This window comes from Macrotis lagotis, chromosome 5 (genome assembly GCF_037893015.1).
Source record: "Macrotis lagotis isolate mMagLag1 chromosome 5, bilby.v1.9.chrom.fasta, whole genome shotgun sequence".
Classification (NCBI taxonomy): domain Eukaryota; kingdom Metazoa; phylum Chordata; class Mammalia; order Peramelemorphia; family Peramelidae; genus Macrotis; species Macrotis lagotis.
Genome location: NC_133662.1, coordinates 213,726,617 through 213,742,747, shown reverse-complemented (window position 1 = coordinate 213,742,747; position 16,131 = coordinate 213,726,617). Strand labels below are relative to the sequence as shown.

At 40.5% G+C, this 16,131-nt stretch overlaps 1 long non-coding RNA gene across 3 annotated transcripts in view; it reads left to right on the top strand.

Annotated features, from left to right (window-relative positions):
* Window positions 1-856: 856 nt before the first annotated feature.
* The window catches only part of LOC141488368 (uncharacterized), a 30,325-nt gene continuing 15,050 nt past the window's right edge, over window positions 857-16,131 (top strand). The window contains exons 1-3 of one of the 3 annotated variants that reach the window (XR_012468659.1): window positions 857-971; window positions 5,488-5,878; window positions 9,735-11,496. This is a non-coding gene — a long non-coding RNA (uncharacterized LOC141488368). Of the gene's footprint in view, window positions 972-5,487; window positions 5,879-9,734; window positions 11,497-16,131 lie in introns of those variants that run through there. The other 2 variants (XR_012468658.1, XR_012468661.1) reach the window with 2 other exon arrangements.

Here is a 16,131-nt window from a genome sequence, read left to right as displayed (position 1 = left end):
GACTGCACTATTTGGAAGGAGATGATAGAAGCCAGATATAATGGAGACAGGAAAAGAATAAGAACGTAACTGACATTACATCCGAAAGTAATGATGAGAAGATGATTTGCATGTTTCATACCTCTGGATAATTTGTAAAATAGGAGAAGGAAGTTGAGAAGGATAGTTGGAGTTACTCCCCAGGGGGCAGAGAAAAGTAAATGAAAATCTTGTGAATGTAATTGTTTAGTCATTTTAGTTGTGTCTGACTCTCTATGACCCTATTTGGGGTTTTCTTGGCAAAGATACTGTAATGGTTTGTCAATTCATTCTGCAGCTCATATGACAGGTGAGAAAACTAAGACAAGCAAGGTTAAGTGACTTGCCCAGGGTCACACAGCTAGTTTGATCAGATTTGAACTCATAGAGAGGAATCTTTCTGACTCCAGGTCTGGCACCCTATCCACTGGGCCAATTAGCTGTCCCTCAAAACCTCTATGCTAGGAATGAATGAATAAGCCTTCCCTACTTTCCTTCTTCCATTCCCTCCCTCCCTTCTTTCCTTCCTTTCTTCCTTCCTTCTTTCCTTCCTCCCTTTCTTCCCTCTTCCCTTCCTCCCTTCCTCCCTCCCTCCCTTCTTTCCTTCCTTCCTTCCTTCCTTCCTTCCTTCCTTCCTTCCTTCCTTCCTTCCTTCCTTCCTTCCTTCCTTCCTTCCTTCCTCCCTCTTATGGAGATGCATACAAGGGTAAAGGATCTTTGGGAAAAACTCCAGTCTCCACTCTTCCTGATGCTTTCCTGGGGTTTGAGGTCCCAAACCCTCTGTAGGTGACCTCACGAGTGGTTGCTGTGGAGACTGTGATGTCACTGGAGGCATTATTGAGATGCGAAAGGGAGTCAGGACCAGGGGAAGGAGGAGAACAGAGCAGCAGGGATGCACCAATCCAGGGAAATGAAGCTCCTGTTTTTGTGCATATGTGCCAAGGGAAAAAAATGTGAGGAAATGGAATTCTCTTTGGGATGCTTTAATAAACAAAATAATAGAATTTTAGAGCTTAGAAGGGAACTTTAAGTATCACTTAGTCCAATTCCTTCCTTTTATGTTGCCAGAGAAGGAAATGTCCTGGAAAGGTTAAATCAATAACTGCAGATCCCACAGACATTGACCATGTGTGAGTGCTGAATTCAGAGTCAATAATCATCATCATTCATCAGGAAGCCTTGCCTGAGCCCCCACTATGTGCTAAACTCTAGGAATGTGAAGACAAAAGGGAAGCTCTCAAGGAGCTCTATTTTATTACTAGTATTACTAATAACTCATTTAGATAGGCTTTAAGAATTTTCAAAATACTTTAATCCCATTTGTCCTGGGTTTAGATTCATTTACAAATGAATGAATAAATGAAAAAAAAATTAAGGAATGGCTATGTGCTGAGCACTATAGTAATCACGGAAGATATAAATAGAAAATCATAGTTAGTTCTTTCCCTCAATCCCTCAATCTCCAGATTACATTCTTATAGGGAGTCAACATGTCTGGAGGAGTGATGGCAAGGGAGGGGCATTTTGACTTGGAAAGTGATAGAGATGGTGAATAGAGTTATAAGGGAGTTGAAATTGGAAACAAGGACAAAATTAGAGGGGCAGGGATTTTGATCAAGAAGACTGTGTGACTTCTAAAAACTCCTGGATCCCCATGGCTGGAAGTCAGTAAGATTACATAATGCAGTATCTAGAAGAAGTGAGTGCTAATAAAGGGTCAGGAGAGGGAATCAGGAAAAGTTTCAGGTTGGAGGAGGGACTTGTTCCTCTAATCCAGTATTCCTTCCCCAACTTCTTGTCAGTGGACCTGCTTCCAATTCTGTTCATTTGTAGCTTGAATGCCTATAACTGGCTACGGAAGGCTGTTGCTGATGGCCAACTGCAGACACAGCTCCACTGTCTGGTTTGCTGGCTCCTTAGCCAACTCCCCTCATCTGACCTTGTATAAATTTCTCCCCAGGCCTTCACCTGGAAAATTTATAGTTGGCCAGAGGCCTCACATTTTTCCTATTACATCCACAAGTAATTTATCTTTCATGGTGTAAGAGGGAGCTGATGACTGCAAAATAGGCATTGAATTTTACACAGAGCTCTAGATCTGGCGCTAGAAGACTTGAGTTCAAATCTTGACTTTGAAATATAGTAGCTCTGAGTCCAAGCTAGTCATTGTTTCTCTGAACCTGTTTCCTTATCTGTAAAATAATATCTGATATTTGCACTGCCTGCATGCTACAGAGTTGTTGTAGGGAAAGGATTTGGCTGCTCTTAGAAAGGTATATAAATATTATATACAACACATATGAAAGCCTAGTACCTCTTTTAAAGAATAGATCATTGAAGTCTCTGAAGAACTGAAGGTAAGGATTCCCCAAAGGTCAATAGAGAGACATTTGGTGACTAGAACTGAATTGAAGCCCATCACAAACAAGAAATTATGAAGCAAGAGGAAAGGGAAGGCACCAAAGAAATGTGTGACTAAAAAAAAAAATGTACTTTTCCATCCAGTGGAAAAAAGTGAAGGATAACAGATGAGCAGATTCTTTTCTATTCTGGTATCTAAACTTTCCATACATCTGGAAGAGACTGGTTGGAGCTCCTGTGTTCAAATGAAGGAGGAGATGGAAGAAAGCTCAGTGGGATATGCAGACATGGATGGGTTTTGGTCTGTAATCCTCAAATCAATGAAATCACAAATCCATATTTAAATATGACACCTAGATTTCTATGATGATGATGATGATTGCTATGAGACTTCTCACACACCATTCTGTTTCTCAACCCTCAGTCCCATATCATCAGTGTTTTAGAAGGAAGGGGAAGAAATCATGGTTTCTAGGTTGGAAGCATCACAGGGTATTCCCCAGACAAGATGCACTTTTCTGCCTGCCATATCTCTGCAGGAAATAAAATCATATGTAGAGCTTTGGATGAAAGAATGGTAGAGTTGGAAGGATAACCTGCTCTAATCCTCCACTTTATAGAGAATCATCTGAAGCTGTAGAAATGAGTGATTTGTCCAAGGTCACACAGGTAGTAGTGATGGCAGAGCTAGGAGTAGAATTCAAGGCTCTAACTTCTATTTCAGGAATTTTTTGGTTTTACTTTCTTTTCCCAGTAGTCCATTTCTAAACCTCCTTCCTAGGACAACAAAGTGTTTGCACAGGGGAATAATGAAGGTCTAGTTGGTTCATGACGTATTTTTCTAATTCTGCTAGAAGACTGGGAGCACAGAGCCAGGTACTGCCCTGAGGAGGTCTGTAGAGTGTGCTTTCTCTATCAATGGCTTGAGCCCACACACATTATGTTTCTCCCATTGTTAAGGACCAGTGACTAGTACCCCATATCACCAGTTTCCTTTAACCACTTAATATTGAATAGCTTTTTCAAAGGAATATTTATTTCAGATATATAGCTAGAACAAAGTACAAGCATTTCCCACAACACCTGTAGGTTATAATCTCCCTTACACTCTTCCCAGGCTCTGAGGGAGAATAAGCTCAAAATTCAGCTCAACTCCTACAGAAGCTGCTATCTTCTGCTAGGCTGGAGGTCTGGATCCTTGCTCCTCAGAGTATGGATGCTAGGCTGCTATCGATATCTACCTTGGCTCCCTGAATTCCTCGATCCCCAAGGCTTGTGTTCCCAGTCTAGATTGGAGACTCTACTCTAGATACCTAGAACAGAAAACAAAAAATGGAAAAGCCTAGGACTCTTGGTAGTCCTTCAACATCAAGAGGTTAAGCTCCATGGCACTCCCCCTTAAAGCTTGATTCTCTCACCAGAAGTCTTTCGTGATGGAGTCACAGAGTTCCTTCAATCACTAATGCACCAAAGCCAAGGCCAATGCTGATACAGACCCTTTTGACATCTTCAACAGTTAGTATAGCCAACAGCAAGGGGCTCCTCCCCATCACATGGTAGGCAGGCCAAGACAAACCAGTTTAAAAATGTCCATGAATGTTCAAGTCATTACAATTATCCCACTGAATCAGTTCTCCAATCTTTTCCATGTGATGAATGCCTCCATAGTATGATATCTGCCATGTGAGAAACCTTAGGGGATAGGATCTGTACAAGGTCTAGCTCTCCCCATTACACTGTTCTAAATATTAATATAAATAACACAGGACACAAAAGTAATCCTGATCTCAAGGACCTCAATGATTGACCGATTTACTTGAAGCCTTATTCCCAGTCTCCCTTTCCAATCAGCTTTAAAGCCTAAATTCTAACGGGACTATAAGGGGAAGTGGTGGTTAGAGAAGCATATTTTAATCTGGTGAGTCACAGGGATGGTGAGTTGATCCATAGGAAAATCAATTTCCTGTCCTTTCTAGAAGCAATCATATTATTGATTTGATTACTGTTTCCAAAGCATGAGATGAGAAAAGAAAGTGGGATAAGGCTTCAAACAGTTCTATCAATCAGCAAAAGTTTACCATATGGGGTGACCTGCTGAATGAGAAGTGAAGGTGAAGAGCAGCCTACAGTCAGGGCCGACTAGATAGAATGGACTAATTGAACTAGGGGTTGCTCACTAAGCAAGATGGTAGAGCAGTGAGTTCTAAAGTACACTCTTAGTTTCACCAGTGGAATGATCTCTTGGGTAATAAATAAACCACTGGAACAGAATCAGGGTTTGGTCTCAATCCTCAAAAGCTGGGCTGCATGAATTAAAAAAAAAATTTTTAAAGACTTCTGGCACTAAGGACTAAGGTCCTATGATACTTACCTTTAAGTTTCCATAGGTCTTCTCAGGACCACTGATGACTGTGTAAAGCCTCCTCTTTGTCCTTGATTCACAAAACAAGGACGGTAAGAAGAATCCTCTGATTCATAAATAACAGGAACCGGCTGTGAATTACTTGAGGATTAGGGCCAAATGCCCAGACTCTTTCTTGGAGCCCTGTCGTCCACCTCCTGTTATAACTAGCTGGGCTTCAAGTTATTTCAGACCTAGGTCCAGTCGGTCCCAAAGGGGATATGTCTTTCAGCAAATGAGCAATCTATATGGGGGAGTTTATGTGACCCTGAGATGCTTCCAGGCAGGAGGTAGGTACACGTGTTTGTTGGTGAAGTGGGGGTTGTGGGGAGAAGGCTTTATACAAATAAAAAAAAAAAACTTCCTTAAGAGTTCAGAGCCCTACCCTTGTTAGAATGCTCATAATAATGTTCTGTTAAGTCAATAAGCATATGTTAAATGCTTACTATGGGCTAGACACATAATAGGCATAAAATAAGACAAAAAATCCCTCTTTTTGAGGAGATCCTAATATAATGGAGGATATAATATGCAAACTATTATATACAAATAATATATGTGTATCTATACATATTCATGAAAATATCCATGAAGATGTATGAAGTTATATATAAAATATTTTTGTGTGTGAAATATAAAATATGCATATGTATATGTTAAAATATATGTATGAAATGTTATAAATATATATTTATATATACTTACAGAAATCACATGGAAGATAGTCAACAGAAGGAACAACTAAGGTTAAGACCTGGGAACGACTTCTGGAAGACAGTGGGATTTTAGCTGAGACTGGAATAAGGAGAAAGAGTTCCAGGCAGGCATGGGAACAACTGGTGAAAATGTCTGAATTCAGGAAAGAGGGAGTGTCTTATACTAGAAACCAAAAGGAGATGTCACTGGATCAAAGAGGAAGAAGAAGAACAGGGCAAGATGTAAGGCACTTGGAAAGGTAGGAAGAGGCCAAATTAAGAAGGCCTTTTAAAAGACAAAGGATTTTATATTTCATCCTGGAGATAATAAGGAGCCAGTGGAGTTTCTTGAATAGGGAGGTGACATGGTCAGTCTGGTGCTTCTGGAAGATCAGTTTGATAGGTGAGTAAAGGAAGAGTTATGGGGAGAACCCTGAGGCAGGGAGACCAAGCAGAAGGCTAATGAAACAATAGAGTCATGAGGCCATGAAAGCCTGCATCAGGACGATGGCAGGGTTGAAAAGAAGGGAACTTATTAAAAAAATAAACAAAAGAAGAAACTGTCCAACTGATTATATATGGTGGGTCTATGGGAGTGAGAGTGAGATTGACCCATTTTGCGGATGAAGAGACATGCTCACAGAGGTTTAACTGCCTTGCCAGGGTTACAGAGATTGGAAGTTGGGAGGCAGATCTGAACTCAGATCTTCCAAATTATTAAGTCTATAACCCTATCCACTGAGTGATCTGGCTCCTTGGAATATATTCCACCTTCTCTTAAAAGCACTTTGTAGCAATCACATTGCTTTTTAGAACATGCATTCTAATTCATTTTAATTTATGAATTTTTGGAGAACTTTGTGATACCCTTGGAGAAAACAGATGACTCCCTGGAGATGGAGATTGTCTTCCTTACTCTCTCTCTCTTTCTCTCTCTCTCTCTCTCTCTTTCTCTGTCTCTCAGAGGGTTTTGATTTTTTTTTCAGAGAGACAGTAGGGGGTAAATAACTTGCCTTGGGTCACACAGTGACAAGTGTCTGAGGCTGGATTTGAACTTGAGTCCTCCTGACTGCAAAGTTAGTGCACTATTCACTGCATCACCTAGCTGCCCCCATCTTCTTTATTCTCAGCAGAATAGTTAGTGCTCTTCATGTTCACCATGTTCTTGGTGACCCCACTTGTAGTGTCTTGGCAAAGATATTGTAGTGGTTTGCCATTTCCTTCTCTAGCTCATTTTACAGATGAGAAAACTGAGACCAACAGGGTTAAGTGACTTTTCCAGGGTCACATAGTAAGTGTATGAGGCCAAATTTGAACTCAGGATTTCCTGAATCCAGACCTAGAACTCTAACTATAGAGCCACCTGCTGCCCCAGTACCAACCATTAAGAAATATAAATTCCTTGAGGACAGAAGCATACTAGATATCTAGCATACAGTAGATCTTTTTTTTTTAGGTTTTTTGCAAGGCAGATGGGTTAAGTGGCTTGCCCAAGGCCACACAGCTAGGTAATTATTAAGTGTTTGAGACCGGATTTGAACCCATGTACTCCTGACTCCTGGGCCAGTGCTTTATCCACTGTGCCACCTAGCTGCCCCCATATAGTAGATCTTTAATAAATATTTGAAGTAGCATAGAATTTAGAATCTGCTTGGTGAACTGGGAAAAACATTGGATCAGGAACTGATTCTAGCCCCAGTTTCAACATTCACTGCTTCATGACTCAGTCATTTAAGAACTCTGAGCCTCAGTTTCTTCATCTCCTAAAATGAAAATATTAGTGCCTTCCCTTCCTTCTAAGGCCATTGTGAGGATCAAATCAAATATTTTATGTGGGAAGGGGAAGTGGTATTTGTTGAAGATCCAGAGACTACTCAGTTGCTGCCCACAGCATCTGAAATTTCACCATTAGAGGTTCTCATCTCTAGTTGTTGAGATCTTTTTTCAAGGTTCAACTTAAGTAGTATTTCTTCAACAAAGCTTCTGGGACTTGCTTAGCTGAAAAATATATTTTTCTTCCTCTCCAAAAAGAGTTTATAATAGAATCTTCCCCACTTCCAGGGGTGCAATGGTAAAATATTTAACAACCAGCTCTCCAAAAGAAAAAAGTAACCAATACATATTTCAGTTTTATCTAAGCTACTATCTTTTTCAAAATCATTTCTTATGTCTAAACCATCAGCAAAAGTAATAAGTCAATCCTTGGTTTGCAGTGTTGATTTCCAGGGTGTAAATGCTAATGCTGATAATTGAAATAATCAGTCCTCTGCAGGACTGAGTGAAAGGTGTGTATTTTATCTTCTTTAGCACCTTTTCCCTTTTAACTTATCTTTCCTTTGATAACATTTCACAATTAGATTATAAATGCCTTAAGGGCAGGTCCTCTATTATTTTTTATTCCATATATTCAATATAATACATATAATACATAGTCATATATTTGTTGAATTATTTCCTTTGGATTTTTGATTTTTTGATTTTTCCTGGTGAGCCTCTTTTAAAAAGCAAATATCCCTGAGAAAGGGCTTGGTGTGTATTCATTGTTATAATTAACATGCAGATTAATTTATTGGTTCAATTTTCTTTAATAAGGGATAGGGACTATATCAGCATAATGGAATACCTGTGGGGGAAAGGATGATACTAAGACCTAAGATGGGAAATTAGAAAGCAGAGATTAAAATAGATTTTGACTTCTCAGTATGGTCTTGTGTCTCTGGTTGTCCCAAAGCCAGATTTTGGAGTCATTGAACAAAAGCATGGAAATCTTTAAAAAAGGACTTCCAGAAGCCCTTTTGTGCTTTTGCCAGGTGTGGGCCTCCATAGCAAGGAAGCAGATAAAGTCTCATGGTCTTTTGGTTGTGATTTTGTTTGTTCTTCATTCTTGAAGAGGACCTTGACATCAGGGAGGTGATGCTATGACATGTGAGAGGACATGGGTTTAAGGAGTGAGGGCTGGGCTAAGTCACCGGCCTCACTTTCTCCTCTGGAGCCATCTAGGTCCAGGGGTCAGATATAAATCAGGATGCCTGGAGATGGCCAGATATGAATCAGGATACCTGGAGATGGCAGAAAGAAACTAGAAAAGAAAGATTTGAGTTTAAATCACAACTCTGCCTCAATTATCTCCTTAATCCACACCCTTTTCAATTCAACTTCGAAAGTAATTTTCCTAAAACTTCCCCTATCCAAGAAATTTCTTTGACTCCCTTGAAATTCCAGAAATAATTAAGAAATATTTTTTTAAAATTCATGATTTTTTAAAAAGCCTTTCTTCCCTTTCTAGTCTTTTGATCCTATCTTTCCTCCCTTCCTTCTATTCTACAATCCAAAGACACTATTTGGGGTTCTTCACACTCTCCTGACTTCTTGCCTTTTCTGTTTCCTGGCTTCCTTCAAAAGCTCAGCTCAAATTCCAGTTCCTTTAGCAGAGGCTTTTCCAGGTTTCCCTTAGATGCTAATGCCTTCCTCTTTAGATTATTTTCACCTCCTCTATATCTTTTATATACATGGTTATTTATATGTGTTATCTTGTCTCTTCTATTCAGATGTGAACTCCTCAAGGGCAGGGTTCTATATTTTCTCTTTTTATCCCCAGTATTTAGTTCTGGAGTAAAGTAAATATTTAATAGATGTTTATTGATTGACTGCTACTTATTATTTACATGACCTCACACAAATCATTTACCTTCTGTGGGACTCAGTTTTCTCATCTGTCAAAGTCGATCCCTTGATAAGGCCCTTCCTAGATCAAAAGCTATGATCTAATAAGCCTATAAAGGTCTCTCCACATGCTACTACTACCTGCTGCCATTGTGTAACCAGCCTCCATACAGTTGTGAGGTAACAGATGGCATCAGTTCCTTCCGGAACCAATAGACTAAATGTCCCTGGTTCCCACCTCTACTCCCACCCCTTCACCTGACTTGGAAATGAGGGCACTCCTTAGGTAGTTATCCTTAATCCTCCACTCATTTCTCCACCCACCCATGCTGGGCATCCAAGGCTTTCAGATTGTCATTTACCTTGTGAAGAGGAAGCCACCAACATCCCTGAGGCTCCTGGGCTTCCCATTGGCCCGTCTCTCTACCTGTACAGTTGCTTCCTGACAGGAAGTTCTGTTGCCCTGGCGCTGGGTCTCCATGGCAACCCTTGCTTTTGAGACATTGAATGGAAACTGCGGGCATGGGGAGGCCGGTAGCAGAATACTGATTTGCCCAAGTGTCTGTAACACTGACTGCATCTTAATACCTTTTCAGATACCCAATGGGCTAAAAATATACCAGACTTGGACTCCGGCTGGAGACCCAGACTGGAGACTGCGGCTGACTACCCCCATGACAAGAAATATGCAACTAAAAAATTAGTCATCTGCCAAAACTTGTGGGGGGGGTAATAAAATTCTAGGCAACTCACAGAGGTTTTTTGTTGGCCTGGGGATAGGAAAGGTGAGGAGAGAAAGTGATAGATTGATGATGAAGATGATAATTGTTTCTATAGCTCAAAATTCTTATGAGACAAGTAGTGTAATTATTACCATTTTCCCTGAACACAGGACCATAGATAAAAACAACAGGGTACTTGAGAAGTCACCTAATCAGATTTCCTTATTTAATATATCAACTGAGTCCTAGAGAGGTGGTGATTTGCTCAAGGTCACACAGGTAGGTTAGGAAATTGAGGGTCAGAGAGATTCAATAAATCATACTATAAATGCTGCAACTAGGATTAATAGGTATCAAAAGTCTAAACCAGAGGGGGATTCTGCCCTCAGAGAGGTTACATTCCTCTGCACCTAAAGCCAGGTCCTCTAATTTCAAGTTGAGCCATTCAGAATTGGACACCTCTTTCAACTCTAGGGTGGGTTTCCTGGGATCAATAAAGATGAGGATCCCTTAGGATGAGGAGTGGAGAAGGAAACTAGCCTTGAAAGAGGAGGGCTGGACTAAGGTGCTCAGGAATAAAGAGCAAGAATCTGGGTTAGCCATAGTTAGTGATTCTCTTGGTTTTCCAACAGTGGCAGGCAGCCCTCTTCTCTATGGCTCCCAAGAGCTCTGATTGGGACTGAAAAATGCTCTCTGGAACTGAGAGAGATTCTATTAGGATGAGAGAAATGACAGCTCCACTCATATCTTCTAAGGGAACTCAGTGTAAAGTGACAGGCTGAATGAATTCCTATTCTCCTTGGCAGGATCCAATGATTTTTTTCCCTTCTCTTTCCCGTAATCGGGCCCATGTCATTCAATTAATTCTGCATCTCTCAGGGCAGGAAGTAATAGTGGGGCTCTGTGGCAATGCCAGGGCTCATGCCATATGTACTTTTCCTCACCTGCCTCTACTAGCTACAGCTTCCTCAGCAAAATGGTAACACACACAACAGATAAACGGGAGTAGACTACAATTGTAATGTTGTCCAAGTACAAAGGTTCATCGAAATTACTTCAATTCTATGCCCAAAAAGCTACATAAGTTTGCATACTCTTTGATACAGAAATACTACTATAAGGTTTGGGTCCCAAAAAGATTTTTACAAAAAGGTCCACATGTTCCAAAATATTCATAGCAGTTATTTTGTGACTGAACAAGTTGTGCTAAATGAATATAATGAGGGGCGGCTAGGTGGTGCAGTGGATAGAGCACCAGCCCTGGAGTCAGGAGTACCTGAGTTCAAATCCGGCCTCAGACACTTAATAATTACCTAGCTGTGTGGCCTTGGGCAAGCCACTTAACCCCATTGCCTTGAAAAAAAAAACCTAAAAATAAATAAATCAATGAATATAATGGAACACCATTGTTACATAAGAAATGATGAACAGGCAGATTTCAGAAAAACCTGGAAAGACTTAGATGAACTGATGCTAAATGAGGTGAGCAAATCCAGGAGAACATTGTACACAATAATAGCAACATTGTATAATAATCAATTATGATAAACAGAGCTCTTTTTGGCAATACAGTGATCAAAGACAATTCCAAAAGACTTGTAATGGAAAATGCCATCCACATCTGGAGAACTATCGAGTCTGAATGGAGATTAAAATATACTATTTTCTCTTAAAAACATTTTTTTGTTTTTTCTTGTATTATTTTTACCTTTTGTTCTGATTCTTCTTTCACAACATGACTAATATGGAAATTTGCTTAACACAATTGTGAATGTATAATCCATATCAAATTACTTGCTATCATGAAGAGGGGAGAAAGGAAGGGAGAAAAATTTGAAGCTCAAGATTTTATAAAAATGAATGTTGAATACCATATTTACATGTGATTGGGAAACTATGAAGTGGGGAAAAAATAATTCATTTCTAGGAATTTTAGAATACTTTAGATTTAAGGTGTCAACAGTGTAATATAGCAAGGAAAGAAACCAATGCTCTCTTGGGATGCTTTAATAGAGCATGGGTCCAGCTCTAAGGAGGTGATAATCCCACTTTAGTCCCAGTCAGATGACATTTGGGATACCCTGTTCAGTTCTGGACACCATATTTTAGGAAGGACATCAATAAACTGGAATACATGTAGAGGACCACAGTCAGAAGGGCAAGAAGCCTGGAGGACTGCAGGTCAGTTCTCTGGGACACTCTTTCCTTAACTGTAAAATAGGGAAATTGCCTCTTCCAGATCTAAATTCAAATTGCATAAAGGTAAATTCTTTTCCAAATATAGAGAAACTTGCTAATCAGAAATATCTAAAAGTAGAATAGGCTGCTTACAGAGGTAATGCAGACATCACAGTAGAGCTTTCAGCAGAGGTATACTATATGTGATTTCCCCTTCCCCTTTTCCCTAGCAGCTGGAAAATAGTGACCAGCTGTTGGGAAGGGGACCCTTTCTCTTCTCCAAGCAACCCTCAGAGCCTTATTTCCTAGTTTCCAGCAGGTATAGGATAACACTGACCCCACTCCCCCTACTTCCCTGCCACTGATGGGGGTATTCCAGAGTCTACTCAACTCTTGAAACTGCTATTCTTTTGGATACCATCTTCTGCCTGGTCCTTATTCCCCAAGGTCCTTGGAGCCTTCCCAGATGTTCTGCTATTTTTCCCCTTCCTATTACTTGACCTTTCCATCTGCCATGAGTTGAAGATAAACCAGAACCATTTCCCAGCTAGAGGGAACTCCTGGAGGGCAGAGACTGTCTTGGTTTTCTCTTTGTATCCCCTGTGATGTGAACAGAGTTAAAAATGCATCAACACTTTTCCAATTCATATTGCAGAGAGGTTTTCAGCCTAGGTACAGGTTGAACTTGATGGCCTCTGGGTTTCCTTCCAACTCTGCCATCTGAATTCAATTCAACAAGATTAATTAAGTGCCCACTAGGCCCACAGCACCATGGGAGGCATGCTGTGGATACAAATGACCAAAATGATGTTGTTTAAATTCTTGTAAGCACAATTGTGACCCATCTAAATGAGAACAGAACCCTAATGGAATCTCCTATTGAGGAGGAAGGAGGGAGAGGACTTTGGAATCCTCCTAGGAGAATGCAGACAGGGCAAACTTAGAGGATGTGAGCCGGAGGGCATAAACCAAGGCTTTGGGTTTAATCCCTGGATGATCCTGTAGCTCTGAGCAGGGAAAATTCTTATGCCACAGACAGACAACTGACCTTGTAGACACCAGGGAAAAGAAGGAGCCAGACTGCAACCTGATTCTCACTGCTGGCAAGGCAAGGCAGCCTCTGTTGGTGGTAGGGAATCATGATGGGGTGGGGGAGTCATGACAGCATACTTGATGCATATGAGATCCTGAAAGAAAGGGAGGAAAGCCCGCAGCCACCTTCCAGGATCATTTGTTCCTTCTCCCTAGAAGCTGGGAGGATATCTGCCTGTTTTCACTTATCTTTTTGGGGTGGTTGGCTACTTTAGAAAGTCTGATATTGGTCATCTGCTCCCCCTGCTGGCTGATACTTGTACATTCAGTGTGGGATGTCAGAATCTCTTGTCTTCATTTTGAGAGAGACAGACAGAGACATAGAGAGACACACACAGAGAGACATAGAGAGACACACACAGAGAGAGACAGAGAGAGACAGACAGAGAGAGAGAGAGAGAGAGAGAGAGAGAGAGAGAGAGAGAGAGAGAGAGAGAGAGACTGGGTCAGGATCTCTGCACACTCAAGGGAGGGCCCTGGGTCAACTGAATCCACCATTACAGAACTCCCTGGGTGTTCCTGATTCCATAGGAATGTCAGTCGATGAGCCTCCTGGCAATGAGATTCATTGCTATCAACATTCATCATCTGTCACCTTCAGGTCAAGGGAGTACTGGATGGTGATGAAAAACTTGTCTTGATGAGACATGCCTATAATCCCTGCTCCTGAGAGAGGCTGAAGCTGGAGAAAACTTGAGTTTGAACTGGTTCAGTAAGGATAAAACTCATCCCCACTAAGTCTGGCACCATTATGGGGAGCCCTAAGGTAGAGCACTGGTTGGCTCCCTAAGAAAAGGTTAACAGGTCCAGGTTTGAATGGAGCAGGCTAGAGATTCCATGTATATCAGAAATGAAATCAGAGCCATGAATGGGAGATGAGAAGCTCTAGCCTCAAAAAAACCTAAAAAATAAAAAGGAGATATGAAGAGGGAAAAGATGAGAAGGGAGGGAAGAGCATAGAGGGGATATAAGGGAGAAGGGAAGGGAAGAGGAGAGGAGAGATATATGTCCAATGGACTGGGATCAATTATCAAATTATAGTGTGAATTTGTTGTACTTCAATATAATCAGAGTCAGAGAACTTGAGTTCTAGGTGAAGCTTGTTATATGACTCCAAGCAAGTCATTTAAACAGAATTCTTCCTCTATGTAAGTTGCTAAGCATGAGGTAAAACTTGCATTTCTCACCATTAGTGATCTGGAGCAGTTTTTTCATATGGTTGCTAATTTGTAATAATTATTCTTTTGAGAACTGTTAATTCCTATTTTTATAGGGAACACCTCTTTGTCATATGTTTGTGTTAATTCCCTACATCCCAAAGCCATAAGCTGCTTATCTCACGTCCTGTTCTCTTAAGATGTCTCCATTTGGGACATTAGAGAAGAGACCTTAGAGATGCTCTAGCTCATGAGATCATAAGACCACACAGCTAGAGTCAGTAGTTCTACCCCTTCATTTTTTACTATTGAGGAAAATAAGACCTAATTGTCTTTATTTGTTCATTCAACAGGCTTGCTATGAAGAAAAATCCTTTATAATCACACTAAGAAAGGGGGGGCATTATTGGATTGGTTCATAGTACATCTAGTAAATATTCATTGACTCCTACGGCTCTGCGTCATGCAAGGCACTTTAGGGATAGAGGGTGGGGCCATAGCAGTATCACACACCTCTGAAATCAGATCCTGTAAGACATAATTACATCAAAGTCTCCCATCCTCAAGGAGTTTATGCTCTAGTCCAAGAAAAAATAGGTACATGCACAAAAGCAATTAGAGGCTAATGGAAGACCAACTATCTTAAGGAGGTTTTTTCAGGTCACAGATTGTCTTTTCTGCTTGTGGACCCATGCTTAACTCCATGCTTGATGTGTAGTAATCACTTCAAAATACTTGTTGCCTTATTGCCTAAGTGCTGCTGGAGAGCAGGAAAGGGAGAAAGCTCTGTGAACCAGAGTTGTCTTCATTTTGAGAGAGACAGACAGACAGAGACAGAGAGACAGAGACAGAGAGACATAGAGAGACACACAGACAGAGACAAGAGAGAGACAGAGACAGAGAGAGAGAGAGAGAGAGAGAGAGAGAGAGAGCTCTAATTTCTATCCAGCTCTAAATTGCTCTGATTTGTAGAGGAAGGACAGGTTAGAATTGGGTCTTGAAAAGTGAGTAGTATAATAATAATTAAATATGATATTTTGAAGACTAAATGGTATATAGAGTGTTTTGTGTTAATTTTCTCATTTGACTATATAACAACCCTGTGAGGCAGATAGTACAGGTGTGATCATTTCCATTTTGCAGTTGAGGAAATCGGTCAAACCATGTGGTCACACCTAGTAAGAATCTCTCTTGGTTCTTAAGTCCATCCTTTTTACCACCTCACCAAGTTATCCTCATAATATTAATCACATGCTCATATTCTCTCATTATGCTATCTGGATATGAATCACTTATCACAACAAGTAGAGAAGAATTACAATTGATGGTCATCCCAATGGCTAATGAAGAGATGTCTGTTGTATGTTCACACACTGTAGGATTTTTGCAGTGATGATTTGAAGAAAAAAAAATTATTTGGGCACAGTTTAGGAAGGCTAATGGTAGGCTGGAGAGCATCCAGAAAAAGGAAGTCCTAAAATCAGGTCATCTGAGGATCATCTTAAAGCACTGAGGGATGTTTAACTTGAAGAAAAGACATGGGGGGAACTTGATTACTGTCTTCAAATATTTTAAGAGATGTCATGGAGAAGAAGGATTAAATTATGTTAGATGATCTCAAAGGACCTTTTTTATTTTAAGAGGGTGTTTGGAATCTTTTTTCTTCAGAGAAGCTAACAGTCTCAACCCTGCTCTCAATGAGTTTATAATCTACTTGATGGAGGCAGGGTTCAGCATACCACATAAAAAAATTCATATTCAAAGGGCATTCCACCAATCAAGTGAAAAGATTTCTATTATCAAAGATGAAAAAAACTTCAGAGAACATCCAGTTCAAATCCCTC